The 18,105-nt window shown below is 49.7% G+C and overlaps 1 protein-coding gene across 2 annotated transcripts in view; it reads right to left on the reverse strand.

The window, feature by feature from the left end:
- Positions 1-15,697, reverse strand: part of PACSIN2 (protein kinase C and casein kinase substrate in neurons 2) — a 134,623-nt gene extending 118,926 nt beyond the window's left edge. Inside the window, exon 1 of one of the 2 annotated variants that reach the window (XM_039462991.2) lies at positions 15,559-15,697. The gene's annotated coding sequence lies outside the window, so the exon portion shown is untranslated. Of the gene's footprint in view, positions 1-1,587; positions 3,650-15,558 lie in introns of those variants that run through there. The other variant, XM_074390881.1, reaches the window with a different exon arrangement.
- Between the last annotated feature and the right edge of the window lie 2,408 nt (positions 15,698-18,105).

Here is an 18,105-nt window from a genome sequence, read left to right on the forward strand (position 1 = left end):
TTGTAAGACTAAGAAGAAAAGAAATAAGCCCAAAAGGAAATACGAGAAGCATTAAAATAACAAAGGGTAAGACTGGAATTGATTATACCAACCTTTCACTCAGTCTTCATAAAGGATACATACTGGGTGGCACTGCAGTGATCCAATCACATTCACTCTCTTCCCATGACTTGTAGGTGGTCAGGAGTACCCTCTGGCCCTGCTTTTGCGGGACTCTCAGGCAAGGCCCAGCTCTGGGCCCAACAAGCACCCCAGGTCTGAGAAGCAGAAGAAACTTGAAGGGAGAGGACAAGCAGCGCCTGCCATGTCCAACCTTGAATAAAGCTTAGGTCAAGGGCTGCTAAGGAATCGTGTCTCGTGTTGTTGCCAAGAATCCAGTCTTGAAATAAGTCAGCCCTCTCAGTGCATGCCATGCCATGTCATACCACACACCCAAGTCTAGGGCAGCTGAGCAGGGATTTCTTAGGGAAATGAAATGGGAAGCTCCAAATGACATAGGGGAGTTAAGAGCATACACTTCTGGGCTTGGGAGTAACTACCAGCTTGGCTGAGAAGCTCTAAGGAAGACCTGGGGCTTCCTTCCAGCCCCTGCCAGAGCCTTCACCGCACATACAACCAACAGCTCAGCCAGTTGCCAAGGCAACAGCAACCTAGACATGTTTAGGCATCTGTAGAAACAGGGGCAAAGTACAATTTCCAAACTTGTGATAAAAATGCAGTTCCTGAAGCATCAAGCAAAGCATTAACCCTAAAATTCTGTTTTACTGACGGAAGCAGCAGGGCTAGCAGGGGAAGCAGGAAGCTGAGCAGCGCCTGGCAGAGCCAGTGCAGTCAGACGAGCCCTGGAGTGTGGGCACAAAAACCGGCCTGTGCTTAGGAAGCCAAACATGTGTCTGCTGCGCTGTCTGCGGCTGTTTCTTCTCATTTCTACCTTTGGGTGTAGTCAAGTCTCTTCGTTCTGTTGCGAACGTCAGCTTTTCTTACCTGGGATAAGGGGAACCAAGCGGAGCAAGGTTTTGCCCACGGGTGAGGCCAGAGAACTAAACGGGAAACAGCCCCTTGGGGGAGAGGGTAGACACGGCAGAGGCACCGTAGAAATCCAAGGGCGGGGACCCCGGGGTGAGCACTGAGGTCGGCTGGCCCGGCCATTGCTCCCCACTGGATCCCCTCTCTGTCCCTGCTAAGCACCTATCTTTTGCAGACCCTGGCAAATGAGCCACCAGGAAACGAGGACTCTGCTCAGTCTGAGAGTGAATTCCTAAGGGACAGCGGAGGGCACGAAAGCTAGTCCGCGGGGAGGGGACATGCTGACAAGTTCCACAGCAGACCAGGACAGAAGAGCAAACAAGCAAACAAGGCGAGCACCGGTGCTGGGAACTTCCCTCCACGTTGCCGCTTGAGACGCTTGTCTCCGGAGATGAACAGGGCCAGGAACGTCCCTGAGAACGACACCGAGAAGCTAGAGGCGAACTCCAAAGGGCCACATCACCCCCAGGCTGCCTGGCAGGAAGAACCCTGCAGACTCTTTCCAACGTGCATCCCCTAAGTGAGGAAAAGAGAGCTAGAGAAGGTTTGTGAGATGCCTACCTTGACCGCTGAGCCGACGGAATAATGCAACCCCAAGCACGCACGACCTCGGGAATTTGGAACATTAGCTCCAGGGATTAATAATAAAGTAGTAAGGATTTTCTAAAACGTTGTGTCTTGCTCATGAAACTAAAGCAACTAATTCAAGTAAAACGATATCCAGAAACTTAGGAAGGAAATGTGACTCATTTAGGAAACCCTCACAGAACTTTCTTATCTCACAGATGCTTAAAAGTTCTAAAGGCCAAGGCAAGCACCTTAAAGAGAAAGAATCCCAATTTTTTCACCCAAAAATATCAGAAAAATTAACTTACAAGCTGCAACACAGGCTTCCAAAACACTCTTAAGGTGTTCATACTCTTTAATACAAGATTTCTATTCCTGGGAATTTATCCCCAGGAACTAATAACTGCATAGATGAAAAAAGAAAGATGAAATTATAAACTGCAAATTCATCTACATTAGCAAAAAAATGGAAATAACCTAAAATGTCCAGCACTAGGGAATGTTTTAATCTCATTATATCAATAGGATAATACAACCATTAATAATCTTTTTTAAAGATGACAGTATAACGTGGAAAAACAAATTTCAGAGAAAAATTTTTTTTTTTGTTTTTCAGAGAAAACAAAATTTTTTTTTTTTTTTTTGAAACAGAGTTTCACTCTGTAGTCCAGGCTGGAATGCAGTAGTGCAGTCTCGGCTCACCACAACCTCTGCCTCCTGGGTTCAAGTGATTCTCCTGCCTCAGCCTCCCGAGTAGATGGGATTACAGGTGCAGGCCACCAAACCCAGCTAATTTTTGTAGTTTTAGTAGAGATGGGGTTTCACATATTGCTCAGGCTAGTCTCAAACTCCTGACTTTGTGATCTACCCGCTTAGGCCTCCCAAAGTGTTGGGATTACAGGTGTGAGCCACCACGCCCAGCCAAGAAAATATTTAAGTGAATTTGAATAATACAATCGTAAAAATGTCAGTTATTGAAAAGAAAACAGGTCAGTTCAAGCTTCTAATCTCTCCCATCTACAAACTGGTTGTCCTTGGACTAGGCACCTGATCTCACTACCCAGAGCTTCCTCACCTTCAAGCAACCTTGAAGTATTGCCTTGAGGAAGGACAGAGACAACATACCGCTCTTGCCTCTTCTGAAGCTTGGTACAAAGTCGTCAGGGAATAGGTTACTTGACCAAGATACATAAAAACCACTTCGTCGGCTCAGTGCAGTGGCTCATACCTGTAATCCCAGCACTACGGGAGGCCAAGGTGGGTGGACCATCTGAGGTCAGGAGCTTAAGACCAGCCTGACCAACATGGAGAAACCCTGTCTCTACTAAAAACACAAAATTAGCTGGGTGTGGTGGCACATGCCTGTAATCCCAGCTACTCAGGAAGCTGAGGCAGGAGAATCACTTGAACCCAAGAGACAGAGGTTGCAGTGAGCTGAGATCATGCCACTGCACTCCAGCCTGGGGGAAAAAAAAAAAGAAACTCCATCTCAAAAAAAAAATTTTTTTTTAAAAACGCTTCATGTGTGGAAGGTAAACTACAAAGAGAGTTCTTTATTCAGAACATTGTTTTCTATGTTGAACCTTCAATTTTTAAAAGATTTAAAGAAAGCAAAAAAGAAATCATTTGACATAAAAGTTATGATGATCACAAGCATAAAAACAAATATGTGCTCTAATATACCTGAGCAAATGCTCTTATTTGGTATCACAATGTTGACAAAATGTGAAGACCTTTGACAATTTTACAAAGTGCAGTGCTCTACAGAAATACAACTTCTTCTCCCTTGTCTACCTGCTCTTCAACAGCATAAAATGCCTTTTAGAATGCATCTGCCCCAGCCGGGCGCGGTGGCTCAAGCCTGTAATCCCAGCACTTTGGGAGGCCGAGGCGGGTGGATCACGAGGTCAAGAGATCGAGACCATCCTGGTCAACATGGTGAAACCCCGTCTCTACTAAACAAAAAAATTAGCTGGGCATGGTAGCACGTGCCTGTAATCCCAGCTACTCAGGAGGCTGAGGCAGGAGAACTGCTTGAACCCAGGAGGCGGAGGTTGCGGTGAGCCAAGATCGCGCCATTGCACTCCAACCTGGGTAACAAGAGCGAAACTCCGTCTCAAAAAAAAAAAAAAAAAAAAGAATGCATCTGCCCCCGGCGAGGCAACAGCATTCCTAAGTCAGGGCCTCCGCAATCTTCCTCCTGTCCTGCGTGGAACGCATCACCAGCGAATCACCCACAGCCTTGACCGCACACCAGCCGCTCTCCCTTTTCTGCTCTTATCTTCCTGCTGTTAAACGACTGTCAACTTTCATATTATCGTAAGCAAGTTAGTTACAGACACAGATCCCGTCTTAAGCAAAAGACACATATAATCTGCCTCATGTCCATGTTTCTCAGAGGTGGGGGAGAAACACTGATTATCTTTTACAGACGTTCACATCTGAGAGTTAGCGACTGAGAACTTACTCATTCCAGCCAGCCAGAGGAGGTGAAATGAGTGTGGGCTTCAGTAGGCAGAGCACCAGCTCTGATGGTGGCCCTCTGAAGGCCACTTAATCTCTCTGAGCTTCAGTTGATTCGTGCGTAGTGGAGAGGACACGATCTTGTTGCAAGAATTAAATGGGCAAGAAGTAAAGCTTCTTGAACCATCCCTCAGAAAACTTCAGAACATGGGGGCCTGTGCAGACAGTGAGCCCCTCACTACTGACTCCACACCCACCCATGCACATCCTCCTCCTTAGTGGCACATGCCCAGACTCCTTATCTGATGATACATTTGCAGGAGCAAAGGTCACAATTGCTTAATTAAAGCATCACCATGTGTGAGCTAAGCGGCAAGCAGGCAACCCAGCTCCAGCCAGTCAGCCAGCTCCAGAACCCACTAATAGCGGGCTTGGAGGTCTGCACAGGGAGCACTGCCTGCTCTGTGGTTCCTCCAAAGACCACAATTCACGATCTTGGCACACTCAGTTGGCGACAACATAATTTAACATAATGAAAGACAAATGCAGTTTAAAACTTGAAAATGTTCACAAACTACGGTTTGGGTCTCACTTTATAGTAATAAGATTTCATTTAATTCAATAGGAAATTTCAAAATACTAGCCACGGTTGATTCTATAAAGACCACCCTGCAGGTCCAGGCAGAGGACCCATCATAGGCCTCCTGGGAGCTCTGGGCTTGGGCTCAGAGGAGCATGTGGGGTCCTGGCTGGTGGCCTCAGGCAAAACCACTGACCGGTTAACCTCTCCTTCTCTTTCCCCTCTGAATAACAAAGAAGGTAGCAAATTAACAAGGCTGTTCTGAAAACAAAATGAGGGCTACGGAAAGCTTCTTGGTAAACTGCAAATGCCTAGACAACCACGCCCTTTCTATTTACACTTATTTTAATTACAAAGTTATTACTTAAACATTAATATAAAAGTAAAAGGGCAGTGATACAGTTTGGAAAACAAGGAGAAACTTTCCATAATTCTAAAACCTTAACTATCATTGTTACATGTTATCTGAACACAATTTGACACAGGAGAGCAGTGCTTATAGATTTATCATCTGCTTTCGACTTCTCATCACCTAGGGGTAAGCCATCACCACCAGTACTCTCTTCTAATCCTGAGTCACTAGGTATAGTCAGGCAGCATCCCGTCCGGCTTTCTATAACCCATCACATCAAACTCAGACAGGGAATCACTAACCTAGAAGACAGCAAGGCCTCTGCATGGCAGGGCTGCCCTCAAACCCCAGGGAGGAGGCCAGCCATGGTGGCTCACGCCTGTAATCCCAGCACTCTGGAGGTCTGAGGCAGGTGGAACACAAGGTCAGGAGTTCAAGACCAGCTTGGCCAAGACAGTAAAACCCCATCTGTACTAGAAACACAAAAATTAGGCCAGGCAAGGTGGCTCACGCCTATAATCCCAGCACTTTGGGAGGCCGAGGCGGGTGGATCACGAGGTCAAGAGATCGAGACCATCCTGGTCAACAAGGTGAAACCCTGTCTCTACTAAAAATACAAAAATTAGCTGGGCATGGTGGTGCGTGCCTGTAGTCCCAGCTACTCAGGAGGCTGAGGCAGGAGAATTGCTGGAACCCAGGAGGCGGAGGTTGTGGGGAGCTGAGATCGCGCCATTGCACTCCAGCCTGGGTAACAAGAGCGAAACTCCGTCTCAAAAAAAAAACAAAAAACAAAAAAACAAAAATTAGTCAGGTATGGTGACAGGCATGTGTTATCCCAGCTACTCTGGAGGCTGAGGCAGACAATTGTTTGAATCCAGGAGACGGAGGCTGCAGTGAGCCGAGACTGTGCCATTGCACTCCAGCCTGGGTAACAAGAGCAAAACTCCGTCTCAAAAAAAAAACCAAAAACAAAAATTAGCTGGGTATGGTGACAGGCACGTATTATCCCAGCTGCTCTAGAGGCTGAGGCAGATAATTGCCCAAATCCAGGAGGCGGAGGCTGCAGTGAGCCAAGTCGCACCACTGTACTCCAGTCTGGGAGACAGAGTGAGACTCCATCTCAAAAAAAAAAAAGAAAAAAAGAAAAGAAAAGAAAAACCCAGGGAGGACGACCATCATCAGGCCCTCACCCCAGCAAAGGGGCCATATGCCAACAGCAGCTTACAAAAGATGGTGAGAAGAAAGAAGGCAGGCCCTGTAAATGCCAGGATATGAGGGTAGTCCGTGCAGAGCAGGCGGCCTTACCCACACCAATGACACACAACTGCATCCCCATGACCCCGAGTCACCAAGGAAAGGTCCAGAAAGTTTGGGGGGGGGTTATTTTTCTTTCTGTTTTTTTTTTTTATTTTGTGGACAAAGAGGTCATGAACATTGTGAGGTTTGGGGGGGATTTTTAAATAGAACTGGATAAAAATTACTTTGGGCACTTTAAAGGTATGATTTGCTTAATTAGCAAATTCACTTAAGTAGACATGGCACTGTGTGACAGCAGAGTGACTGAAGCAGCGCTGTGGACCAGGCACACATGCTGAGCTCCTGGGCTCCATCACCTCATGCTGCCCTGCCAAAATCCAATGAGGAAGGGCCATCAGAATCTTGGTACAAAGGACTGAAGTATGGATCCCCCAAAATTCCTATGTTGAAATTCTACCCCTCAAGCTGATGGCATTAACAAGTAGGGCCTTTGGAAGCTCATTAGGCAGGACCCTCATGAATGGGACTAGTGTCCTCACAATTTTTTTCCTAAAGTTTTTGTTGAGACAGGGTCTCACTATGTTACCCAGCCTAGCTTCAAATTCCTAGCATCAAGTGATCTTCCTGCCTCAGCCTCCCAAAATGTTGGGATTACAGGCATGATGCCTTTTATAAAAGTATCTGAGAGCTCTCTCACCATCTTTCTGCCATGTGAGGCTATAAGAAGTCAGCAATCCACAACACAAAAAAGGACCCTCCTCAGAACCCAACCATACTGGTACCCTGACCTCAGACTTGCAGCTTACAGAACTGTAACAAAGAAATTTCTGTTGTTTACAAGCCATGGCATCTTTGTTACAGCAGCCCCAGCTACAACATCCAGCTTTGGAGATGCTGAAGCATTTGGCTAAAAGCCACACAGTCACCTAATGGTGGAGTTCGAACCCACACCCAAGGGCTGTCTGAGTCCAAACAATGTTTCTTTTTTAAAAAAAAAAAAAAAATGAGGTTTGACCATATTGGTCAGGCTGGTCTTGAACTCCTGATCTCAGGTGATCTGCCCACCTCAACCTCCCAAAGTGCTGGGATTACAGGCGTGAGCCACCGCGCCCAGCCAAAACCATGTTTCTAACCTTCAATACCTTATTGCAAAATTACCTTTCTTCTGCAGGAACTACACTGAAAGTGACATACTAAGCTCAAGGATCTGTAAGCATAAGCACACAACATATGGAAAGAGAAGCAACCTAGCATGGTGGCTCACGCCAGAGATCCCAGCACTCTGGGAGGCTGAGGTAGGTGGGCCATGTGAGGTCAGGAGTTTGAGACCAGCCTGGCCAACATGATAAACCTCATCTCTACCAAAAATACAAAAATTAGGCGCGCATGATTGTGCATGCCTATAATCACCGCTACTTGGGAGGCTGAGGCAGGAGAATAGCTGGAACCCAGGAGATGGAGGCTGCAGTGAGCCGAGATCACTCCACTGAACTCCAGCCTGGGCGACAAGAGCAAAACTCCGTCTCAAAAAAGAAAAAAGAAAGAGAAGCAGAATCCACATAGCTGCTGCATTCCCAACCAAACACGTAAATGCAGGCTGAGAATGAGTCAAGACTAGGGCCATTCCACTCTAAAAGCCCCTCTCATTAGAGAGCTGAGCCACTGCTTCCTAGGAACACAGATGGCAATCCCTGAGCTTCCCAGGGACAGAGGTGACCTTTGTAGAGTCACCTGAATCACTCCTCCCCCATCTGCATCCCTGACTTCTCAGCTGACATCCTGCTTCTCTGAAGATCTTCATCCTGCTGTTTTAAATACCCAGAAACAGCTCCCCAGTGAACTGTCCTCCAGAATACAAGGCAGGTCACAACCTGAAGCTTCCCTGCCCCTAGCAGTCCCTCTCACACATGCTCCTTGCGGCTGTTTTGTTTTGTTTTGAGACAGAGTCTTGCTCTGTCACCCATGCTGGAGTTCAGTGGCACTATCTTGGCTCACCGCAACCTCCACCTCTCTCCACAGCTCTGCCCAGCATGGTCCTTCCCATCAGCCCAACTGGAGGGCACCTGTGGCTCTGGCAAAATCCCTCCAAAGTCACATTCCTGAAGGTCAGCTCTCTGCAGTGTCCGGGGGGCAGTCAGACTTGCCCTCCTCTGTCCTCCTGTACTTTGTACACACTCCTATCTGGTACTGCCACAATGAATCGAGATAAGTTTCTAGGCCTGCTGTCTACACTGAGCTGCCTTTACAGAGCAGCCATCATCTTTATCTCGGGATTCCAGAGCTGCAGTGGCCAGGACCACCCGCTTTGACTTACCTTGCCTGCTGCCTTCCACCCACAGATGCTCCCTCCACAGAAGCCACTGAGATATCCTCCAAACACTCTCAGTCCAGGGAGTGAAATGAAAATATAAAGCAGGTACTTCCAAGGGCGGCTTTACAGAGTGCCTCAGCTGGCTGCAATAACAGTCACAGCACACGTGACATAATGGGAAGACAGGTGGAGTTCTCCACACACACTCCACAGAGTGACGCCTGCTGTGTGCAGCACTATCCGCTTCCATGTCTGAGGATTCAAAACATCTTTCAGAAATAGATCAGAACTATTCTTTAAAAATATGGTTTTTAGGGGGCCGGGCGCGGTGGCTCAAGCCTGTAATCCCAGCACTCTGGGAGGCCGAGGCGGGTGGATCACAAGGTCAAGAGATCGAGACCATCCTGGTCAACAAGGTGAAACCCCGTCTCTACTAAAAATACAAAAAACTAGCTGGGCATGGTGGTGCGTGCCTGTAATCCCAGCTACTCAGGAGGCTGAGGCAGGAGAATTGCCTGAACCCAGGAGGTGGAGGTTGCAGTGAGCCGAGATCGTGCCATTGCACTCCAGCCTGGGTAACAAGAGCGAAACTCCATCTCAAAAAAAAAAAAAAAAAAAAAATATATATATATATATATATATATATGTGTGTGTTTTTAATCTTTATTGTTATTTTCATCAGAAATAAGTCACATAACATCTGTGAGGCTCTAAAGTTCAGTGTTCTTTTTCTTTTTTTTTTTTTTCGAGACAGAGTCTTGCTCTGTCACCCAAGCTAGAGTGCAGTGGCACAATCTCAGCTCACTGTGACTTCCGCCTCCTGAGTTCAAGCCATTCTTCTGCCTCAGGCTCCCCACTAGCTGGGATTATAGGCGCATACCACCACGTCCAGCTAATCTTTGTAATTTTAGTAGAGACAGGGTTTCACCATATTGGCCAAGCTGGTCTCAAACTCCTGAGCTCGTGATCTGCCTGCCTCGGCCTCCCAAAGTGCTGGTGTAATAGGCGTGAGCCACCACGCCCAGCCTAAGTTCAGTGTTCTTTCACATACAGAAGCTCTTTATATAGCTGAGAATATGTACTCTTTCAATAAAATGACAAAATTAGTTCATAAAATGTTAGGAATCTGGCCAGAAGGCCACAAGAAGCCACTGTTGGACAGTCCTGGCCACCAGCACAATCCACACCCAACTTTCAAACCCACCCAGCAGCTCTGGGCCCAGGGAGGGGCCTTCTAGACTGCAGAGAGCATCTCATCTGTGAGGACATATTTGGATAGGACAAGTCAGACATTTGGAATTTTTACTTAACATTTATTTCACAACTTTCTCAACTGCTAAGCAACTGAGAAGTAGTCATCTTAATGTACTCTTTCTTCAATAAGTATTAAATAAGTCTGCTCAAAACACTCAAGCCCTACAAACTGCCCCTATGAAAAATGTGGCAACAACAACAACAAAAAAAAGATGTGGCAAGAAAAAATAACAAAAACAAAGTCAGTAGCCTTTTCAGTCATACAGAAAGGTGTTTAGTGATCCAAATTCAGAGAAAAAAACAGTCCTTTCAGTAGATGAACAAACAGTTCCCTCTGTGAGTGACACATTCTGGGGCTATTTGAACTGCCAAACATAACTCATAATGACAACCACCAAGGAAGCAAAGCCGAACGGAAAAGCCCCAGGATGGCAACCAGGAGCCCCAGTTCCAGTCCCAGGACGGCCTCTGGCTGTGTGCTCTGCCAGCGTGCTGGCCAAGCCTGGCCACTTCCTTCATCACAGGAAGGAACATCTATTGCCACCCGTACCACTCAGAAATGTTTTGAGCACAAAAAAAAATGAGAGGTGAAAGTGCTCCGGAATGTACGTCTTCTATAAATACAAGTCATCATTATTGTTAGCTCAAAGGTGACCAGAAAAATAGGATTACAGAATATCACAGGTGAGAGGGAGCTTAGGGGTGGAATGATCCAGTTCAGGCGTCCCCAGACTGCGGCCCCCTGAGGCCATTTATCCGGCCCCCCGCCGCACTTCAGGAAGGGGCACCTCTTTCACTGGAGGCCAGTGAGAGGAGCACAGTATGCGGTGGCCCTCCAACGGTCTGAGGGACAGGGAACTGGCCCCCTGTGGAAAAAGTTTGGGGACGCCTGATCCAGTTCTCGATCTGGGTCCAGGTCTATGAAGCTGTCCACATATGTGCTTCTGGGAAGAGGTCACAGCTGCTACGAGATTTGCAAAAGGTAAAGATCCTCCAAGTCCCTCATTTGATACATATGAAAACTGAGACCCTGAGTTTTGTGTGAATTGTCTCAGACCTCAGGGTGAGTCAGGGAGAGGCGGGACAAGAGCCCAGGGCTCCTAGTCTCCATCCATGCTCCTCCCCCTCCATCATCCCATATTCTTGGGAGGAAAAGTCACCATATAAATTTTATCTGGCCACAGAGTATGTTCTATAAACCACCACACACGCAGTTTCTAAAGGTACAGCCAAGTCTCTCTCCTTATTTATCATTTTTAAGGCTTCCTGTGAGGTCTGGAAGTTGAGACACCATTTTGTTATTTCTATATTCTCATCTCTGTCTAGTTCAGTGCCTCACGTCAAGAAACATGCAAATGATTTTTTTAAGATTAAAAATAGGCCAGGTGCGGTGGCTCATACCTGTAATCCTAGCACGTTGTATACCAAGATGGGAGGATCACTTGAGGCCAGGAGTTTGAAACCAGCCTGGCCAACATGGAGAAATCCCAGCTCTATTTTTAAAAATAAAATTATTATTGTTTTAAAAACTGAAGGCCGGGGTGTTGGCTCACACCTGTAATCCAAGCACTTTGAGAGGCCAAGGTAGGCGAATCACGAGGTCAGGAATTCAAGACCAGCCTGGCCAACATGGTGAAACGCCGTCTCTACTAAAAATACAAAAAATTAGCTGGGTGTAGTGGCAGGTGCCTATAATCCCAGCTACTCAGGAGGCTGACGCAGGAGAATCGCCTCAACCCGGGAGGTGGAGGTTGCAGTGATTGTCACTATACTCCAGCCTGAGCAACAGAGTTGAAACTCCATCTCAAAAAAAAATTGAAAATAAAAAAGACCTTATTCTAGGAAACAAGAAAGACTCTCTGATGCTTTGTTACATTTTATTAAGCAAAGAGATGAACATGCAATCAGGGGAATAAACACAATTCAATAGGTCATTTAAGGAAAGGTGGTTTTTGTTTATGTATGTGTGTTTTTCATCAAAATATCAAAACTTGTGACCTCTGGTGGCCACTGTCCCTCAAGCAGTTACCTTTGGAACTGCAGAGATACCAAAAAATATTGCATTGTGCAGAATAGTTTTGAGAATTCTCTTAAGTCTGTCTCCAGCCCACAGATAGAGCATACTCATCTGAATACTAAAATTCTGCAGAAATTCCTACAAAACTACCCCAAGAACCACCACTGGGACACATCTGGAGTCTGTCTGGAGCAGGGACAAATGATACTTTCTGGTATGTGAGGGATCAGTGCCATGGCCATGAAGAAAGACTCTACCTGTGGAATGCAAACTGACTTCGTAACTAAGGCATTGCTGCATTGCCCTCAGGTATGCAACTACCATTCCAAACAACCTAACTGGGGAAAAACTGAGCCAGCACTATCACGCACATGAATGTGGTCATTAATCGCATAATCTACAGGGTGGCCTCCACAAAGCTGCCATTACAATCTGATGGCAGATAAGGCAGGCCCGAGTCAGCTGGCAGGTTCAGATGAAGGTGGCCAGAGAGCATCTGGTAAATGCCACTGCCATCTCTAAACACAAGATGTCATTACTTTTATTAAAGAAACCTTCCACCACATCCTGGAATCATCCACTGGTAACCCTTCAGAATCAGGAAGCCTGAGCATGACACCCTTAACACAGCATGGACTTTGAAGGGATAGAGAAGAAACAGAAGGCAAGGAATTGGGAGGCCAAGGTGGGCGGATCACTTGGGGTCAGGAGTTCCAGATCAGCCTGGCCAACATGGTGAAACCCCATCTCTATTAAAAGATATAAAAGCGCCGGGCGCGGTGGCTCACGCCTGTAATCCCAGCACTTTGGGAGGCCGAGGCGGGTGGATCACGAGGTCAACAGATCGAGACCATCCTGGTCAACATGGTGAAACCCCATCTCTACTAAAAATACAAAAAATTAGCTGGGCATGGTGGCGCGTGCCTGTAATCCCAGCTACTCAGGAGGCTGAGGCAGGAGAATTGCCTGAACCCAGGAGGCGGAGGTTGCGGTGAGCCGAGATCGCGCCATTGCACTCCAGCCTGGGTAACAAGAGCGAAACTCCACCTCAAAAAAAAAAAAAAAAAAAGATATAAAAGCTAGCCGGGCAAGGTAGCAGGCACTTGTAATCCCAGCTACTCGGGAGGCTAAGGCAGAAGAATCATTTGAACTCAGGAAGCAAAGACTCTGTCTCCAAAAAAAAGGGCAAGGACAAATGCCCCTCTGTTCCTACCCCAGAAATATCTGGCCATCAGAGATGTGGACTGGGTAAGCAGGATTAGGGGAAAGCCAATGTTATCTCCCTGTGGAAGGCTATGTTGGAAACCCAGATACTGTTTTGTTTTGTTTAATATATGCATACTTTTAGATTATTTATTTATAGATGGAGTCTCGCTGTTGCCCAGGCCTGGAGTACAGTGGCACGATCTCGGCTCGCTGCAACCTCTACCTCCTGGGTTCAAGCAATTCTCATGCCACAGCTTCCGAAGTACCTGGGACTACAGGTGTGTGCCACCATGCCTAACTGATTTTTGTATTTTTAGTAGAGACGAGATTTCACCATGTTGGCCAGGCTGCTCTCTAGGTTCCGACCTCAGGTGATCTGCCCGCCTTGGCCTTCCAAAGTACTGGGGTTACAGGTGTGAGCCACTGCGCCCAGACTAAATTATTTAAATATTACATCACGACTTCATATACATTTGAGATTAAAAGTAATAAAGTTCCAAGTCCCAAAGCAGCATGAGCTAAGGATACCATTTCCATCAAATGATTTGTTATTCTTCTCCCAAGAAGAGGAGAAAGAGTGCTGGCTAATCACTCATCCACTTCTCTGTGTTATGTTACTTTCCCAAGTAATAAATATCATCAGCCTAATGGCCACTTTCTTTAAAGCTTCAAGACTATTGTCGAAAGAAAAACACACCACAGAAAAGTTTTTGATGCAGTGGCCTCATATCTCAACCAGCATAACCTCACCGAGGAGGCTGCCAAACTGTACAATGAAGTTTAAGTGCACACAAGTGAAAGTTTTCCAGGTGAATCAAGAGAAATCCAAGCTGCACTGGCACGCACCCAATGTCGCTATGAGGAGGCTGCATGCAGGCAGGCTCATGAATCAGGTGGAATGAGAGCATCTGGGGCAAGAACAGGAGGGCTGGCGTTTAACACTGCCCACCTAGTCGGTGCCCTTGCCCTGGGCTCCAACCTGGCAATCCCAGCAGGTTTACAACGAAACTTCAGCCCACCGGAGTAAGTGCAGAGGGAGGCACAGGAAAGGAAGAAAGGTGTGAGCTCACCATCTGCAGCCGAGGGTCAAATTCTTTGAGCTGGTCTCTTGATTGTCATCAAGACAGGCAGGCAGAATTTGTTAAACTGTGTGCCAAGTAGCCCTGGAGACTCTGAGCAGCCTACCCCCTTCACCACAACAACCTGGGACAGGCGGGGGATAAAAAGAGAAGACAGGACCCAGGAATGGTGCACTTACCCCGGCCAAAGGCCACCTTTCCTCGGGCACCCAAGCCGAGAGTGGCATCCAGGGCCTGTTACACCTGAAAGGCTGTGTGGAGCCCCAAGGCAACAGCATAGCTTGCTACCCTGACCAACCAACTCCTTCTGAAAAGAAAACCGACTTCCTCTGATGGAGCCGAAATCCAATGGGTCAATGAAATTCAACAGCAGCAGCAATCACTACCTCTCCAGTCAAGGACCTCTCAGGATGCCTGGCCAGGCTCGAAAGCCCGAGAGCGGGAGGGAGTTCAGATTTCTCAGTCAATGAGTTTGGGCAAACTCCGAGGACAGGACGGTCACAAGGGCAAACCGTGGCCCCAGCCCTAGGACGTGCCGCAGAGAGAGCTTTGCTCCCCCACCCTCCCCAGACAGACACACACACACACACACTCTCTCTCTCTCTCTCTCTCTCTCTCTCTCTCTCACACACACACACTCTCTCTCACACACACACACACACACACACACTCTCTCTCTCTCTCTCTCTCTCTCACACACACACACACTCTCTCTCACACACACACACACACACACACTCTCACTCTCTCTCTCTCTCTCTCTCTCTCTCTCTCTCTCACACTCTCTCACTCTCTGTGTGTCTGTCTCTCTCTCCCCCACACAGCCAGGACAGGGAGGGCGGGAAGGAAGGAAGTGGAGGATGCTCTTCCAAGCGCCCCGAAGCAGCGCACCCGCATGTGTCCCGCGCCGCCCCCGGGTCGCCCCAGGACCGAGCGCGGCCCTCTCACCGGCGCCCCCCACGCCGCCCCCGGGTCGCCCCAGGACCGAGCGCGGCCCTCTCACCGGCGCCCCCCGCGCCGCCCCCACCGCGGCTCCCGCACCCTCGTCTAAGCTCCGCACGCCTCGGATTCCCACTTCCCGCGAAGCGCGTCCGTCCACACCCGCCCCAGCCCCCGCTCCGCGGCTGTCTCCACCCGCACCCACCGGCACCCCGAACCCCGACGGCCCCGCTCCGGCACTTCTCCGTCCGGCAGGCCCCGCGCCCCGGAAAACCGCCCGCCCCCCGGCGCCGCCCCCGCGGGCTCCCGCCCCGTCCCCGAGCCGACGCCAGGCGCCTGCTCCGGCCCCCCGGGCCCACGTGCGCGCCCCCTCCGCGGAGACGGGAAGCTCCGCGCCGCCCGACCCGCTCCCCTCAGCGCGGCGGCCCCGAGAGGGCGCGGGCCCCGCCGCCGACCAGCGCCCCCGCGCCCGCCCTCGGCGCCCCAAGCGTCGCGGCGACCCCTCACCTCGGCGGCCGCTCGCCCCCAGGTCCGCCCGCGACGGCGCCTCCGCTCCCGGCTCCGGCCCGGCTCCCGCGCTCGCTCCGGCCGCGACGCCCAGCCCGGCCCGGACCCCCGCGGCCGCTTCTGCCGCCCGCCGCAAACGCTCCGCCCCCGCCGCGCCCGCTGGGCTCTGCCGATTGGCTGCCGGACGCCGAGCCCCGCCCCGCGGCGCCTCCGGCGCCCCCGATTGGGCCGGCGGCGCACAGAGGCGGTACGCTCCGCGTGCGCACGGGAGAACGCCCCCGGATGCGCATTGGCGACTTCCCTTGTCAATCAAAGGGGGCGTGCCCGTTTAACGGGAGCGAGGGCGGGGCGGGTCGCCCTTCCGAAGCCGCGGGCCGGTGGTGGTCCCCGGGGCTCGCTTCCCGGGGCCGGAGTTCTGCGGCTTCGTCGGCGCCCGGGGCTGGAGGGCGCGGCAGGACGGCGCCGCACCTGACCGGAAGTTCGGGGAACGCGGTCCTACGGTGCTCCCGAAAGTTTCCTCTCCCGAGGGACACGGAGAAGCGCACGCCGTCCGGAGAGCCTCCGACCTGTGCCCACGCGTCACTGCACGTGGCCCCGCTGAGTTTAGAAAGGGGGGGGGGCGCGCGTGCTGCCCTCTCTAAGACAACGCGTTTGGATGGCAAGGCACCGGGCGACGTGCACGCTTTGTTTGCAGTTCTCACGATCACCTTGCATGACAGGGGATCATCCCTGTTTTCAGAGGGAAATACTCCCGAGGGACCATGGAGAGCACGCCCGGAGCACTGTCCTGGGCGCTGGCCAAGCCCCATGGCATCCAGGTGGAGAGGATGGTGACAAGGCCCCGGGGAGGGCTTAGCCAGGTAACTCGCCGGGCGTGATGTGGAGGAAAAACAGCAAACGGCAGAGCCAGGATTGGAAACCCAGTGCGGGCCAGCCCTTGAGAATAACGATGATGACTGCGCAGCAACACTGGAAAATGCTTAAACTGAAATGTTAAGAGAAAAAGCCAAGCCGGTCGCGGTAGCTCATGCCTGTGATCCACTTTGGGAGGCCGAAGCAGGAGGATCATGAGGTCAGGAGCTCGAGACCATCCAGGCCAACATGGTGAAACCCGTCTCTACTGAAATATTTATATATATATGCCAGGCGTGGTGGCAGGCACCTGTAGTCCCAGCTACTGGGGAGGCTTAGGCAGGGGAATCGCTTGAACCCGGGAGGTGGAAGTCGCAGTGAGCTCAAATCATGCCACTGCACTCCAGTCTGGCGACAGAGCAAGACTCCGTCTCAAAAGAAAAAAAAAGCCCGATACAGTTAGGCATACTGACATACAACCTGGAATGCCACCTACTTGGGAGGCTGAGGCAGAAGGATCTCTTCACCCCAGGAGTTTCAGGCCAACCTAGGCCACATAGCAAGACCCAGTTCTCTAAAAAAATAAAAGAAAAAAAGAATACAAGAAAAAGCTAGATACAACATGGTATAAACTATAAATCACTACTACCTATAGATAGGGATGAGAAATTAGTCCACAAAGAAATCTAGTAGTTGTTTACTTTCCTTTTTTTTTTTTTTTTTTTTTTTTTTTTTGAGATGAAGTCTTGCTCTGTCACCAGGCTGGAACACAGTGGGACAATCTCGGCTCACTGCAACCTCCGCCTCCTGGGTTCAAGCGATTCCCCTGCCTCAGCCTCCTAGTAGTGGGACTGCAGGCACACGCCACCCCACACAGGTAATTTTTGTATTTTTAGTAGAGATGGGGTTTCACCATGTTGGCCAGGATGATCTCGATCTCTTGACCTTGTGATCTGCCTGCCTTGGCCTCCCAAAGCACTGGGATTACAGGAATGAGCCACTGTGCCCAGCCTGGTTATTTACTCTCTAGACTGTTTGTTCTCTGGCATTGTCGTTATGAAAATTACTGAGAAAGAAATAAAAGAACCAACACACAGTGCCACGACAAGCCACTACCAAGAAGCCTCTGCTCATTCTCTAGGACTGAGCCAACAGGGACCTCTTTGCCACCCATAAAGCCTCTGGACCATTTGTGTAAAACTCAGCCATCAGCTCTCAGCACCTTCATCTTTGGGTAAGTTCAGTTTGCATTGCAACTCCATGCCCTATGAAAAAACAGAGCCTCTCCCAAGATTTTGGGGGTTTTTGGTTTTTTTTGGTTTGAGACAGGGTCTCATTCTGATTCCCAGGCTGGAATGCAGTGGCACAATCATGGCTCACTGCAGCCTTGACTTCCTAGGCTCAAGCAGTCCTCCTGCCTCAGCCTCCCAAGTAGCTGGGACCACTGGTGGGCATCATCATGCCCAGCTAATTATTTTTTTTTAATTTTTGTAGAGACAGAATCTCACCATGTTGCCCTGGCTGTTCTCAAACTCCTGGGCTCAGGCAATCCTGCCTCATCCTCCCAAAGTGCTAGGATTGCAGGTATGAGCCACTGTACCTGGCCTCTCCCAATGTTTCTGAACAAGTGTCTGTCATCAGGCTCACTGGCCTCACCATCAGCCCTTTATCCAGCTGCACAAATCCCCCTCCACA

Source organism: Saimiri boliviensis, chromosome 21 (genome assembly GCF_048565385.1).
Source record: "Saimiri boliviensis isolate mSaiBol1 chromosome 21, mSaiBol1.pri, whole genome shotgun sequence".
NCBI classification, from domain to species: domain Eukaryota; kingdom Metazoa; phylum Chordata; class Mammalia; order Primates; family Cebidae; genus Saimiri; species Saimiri boliviensis.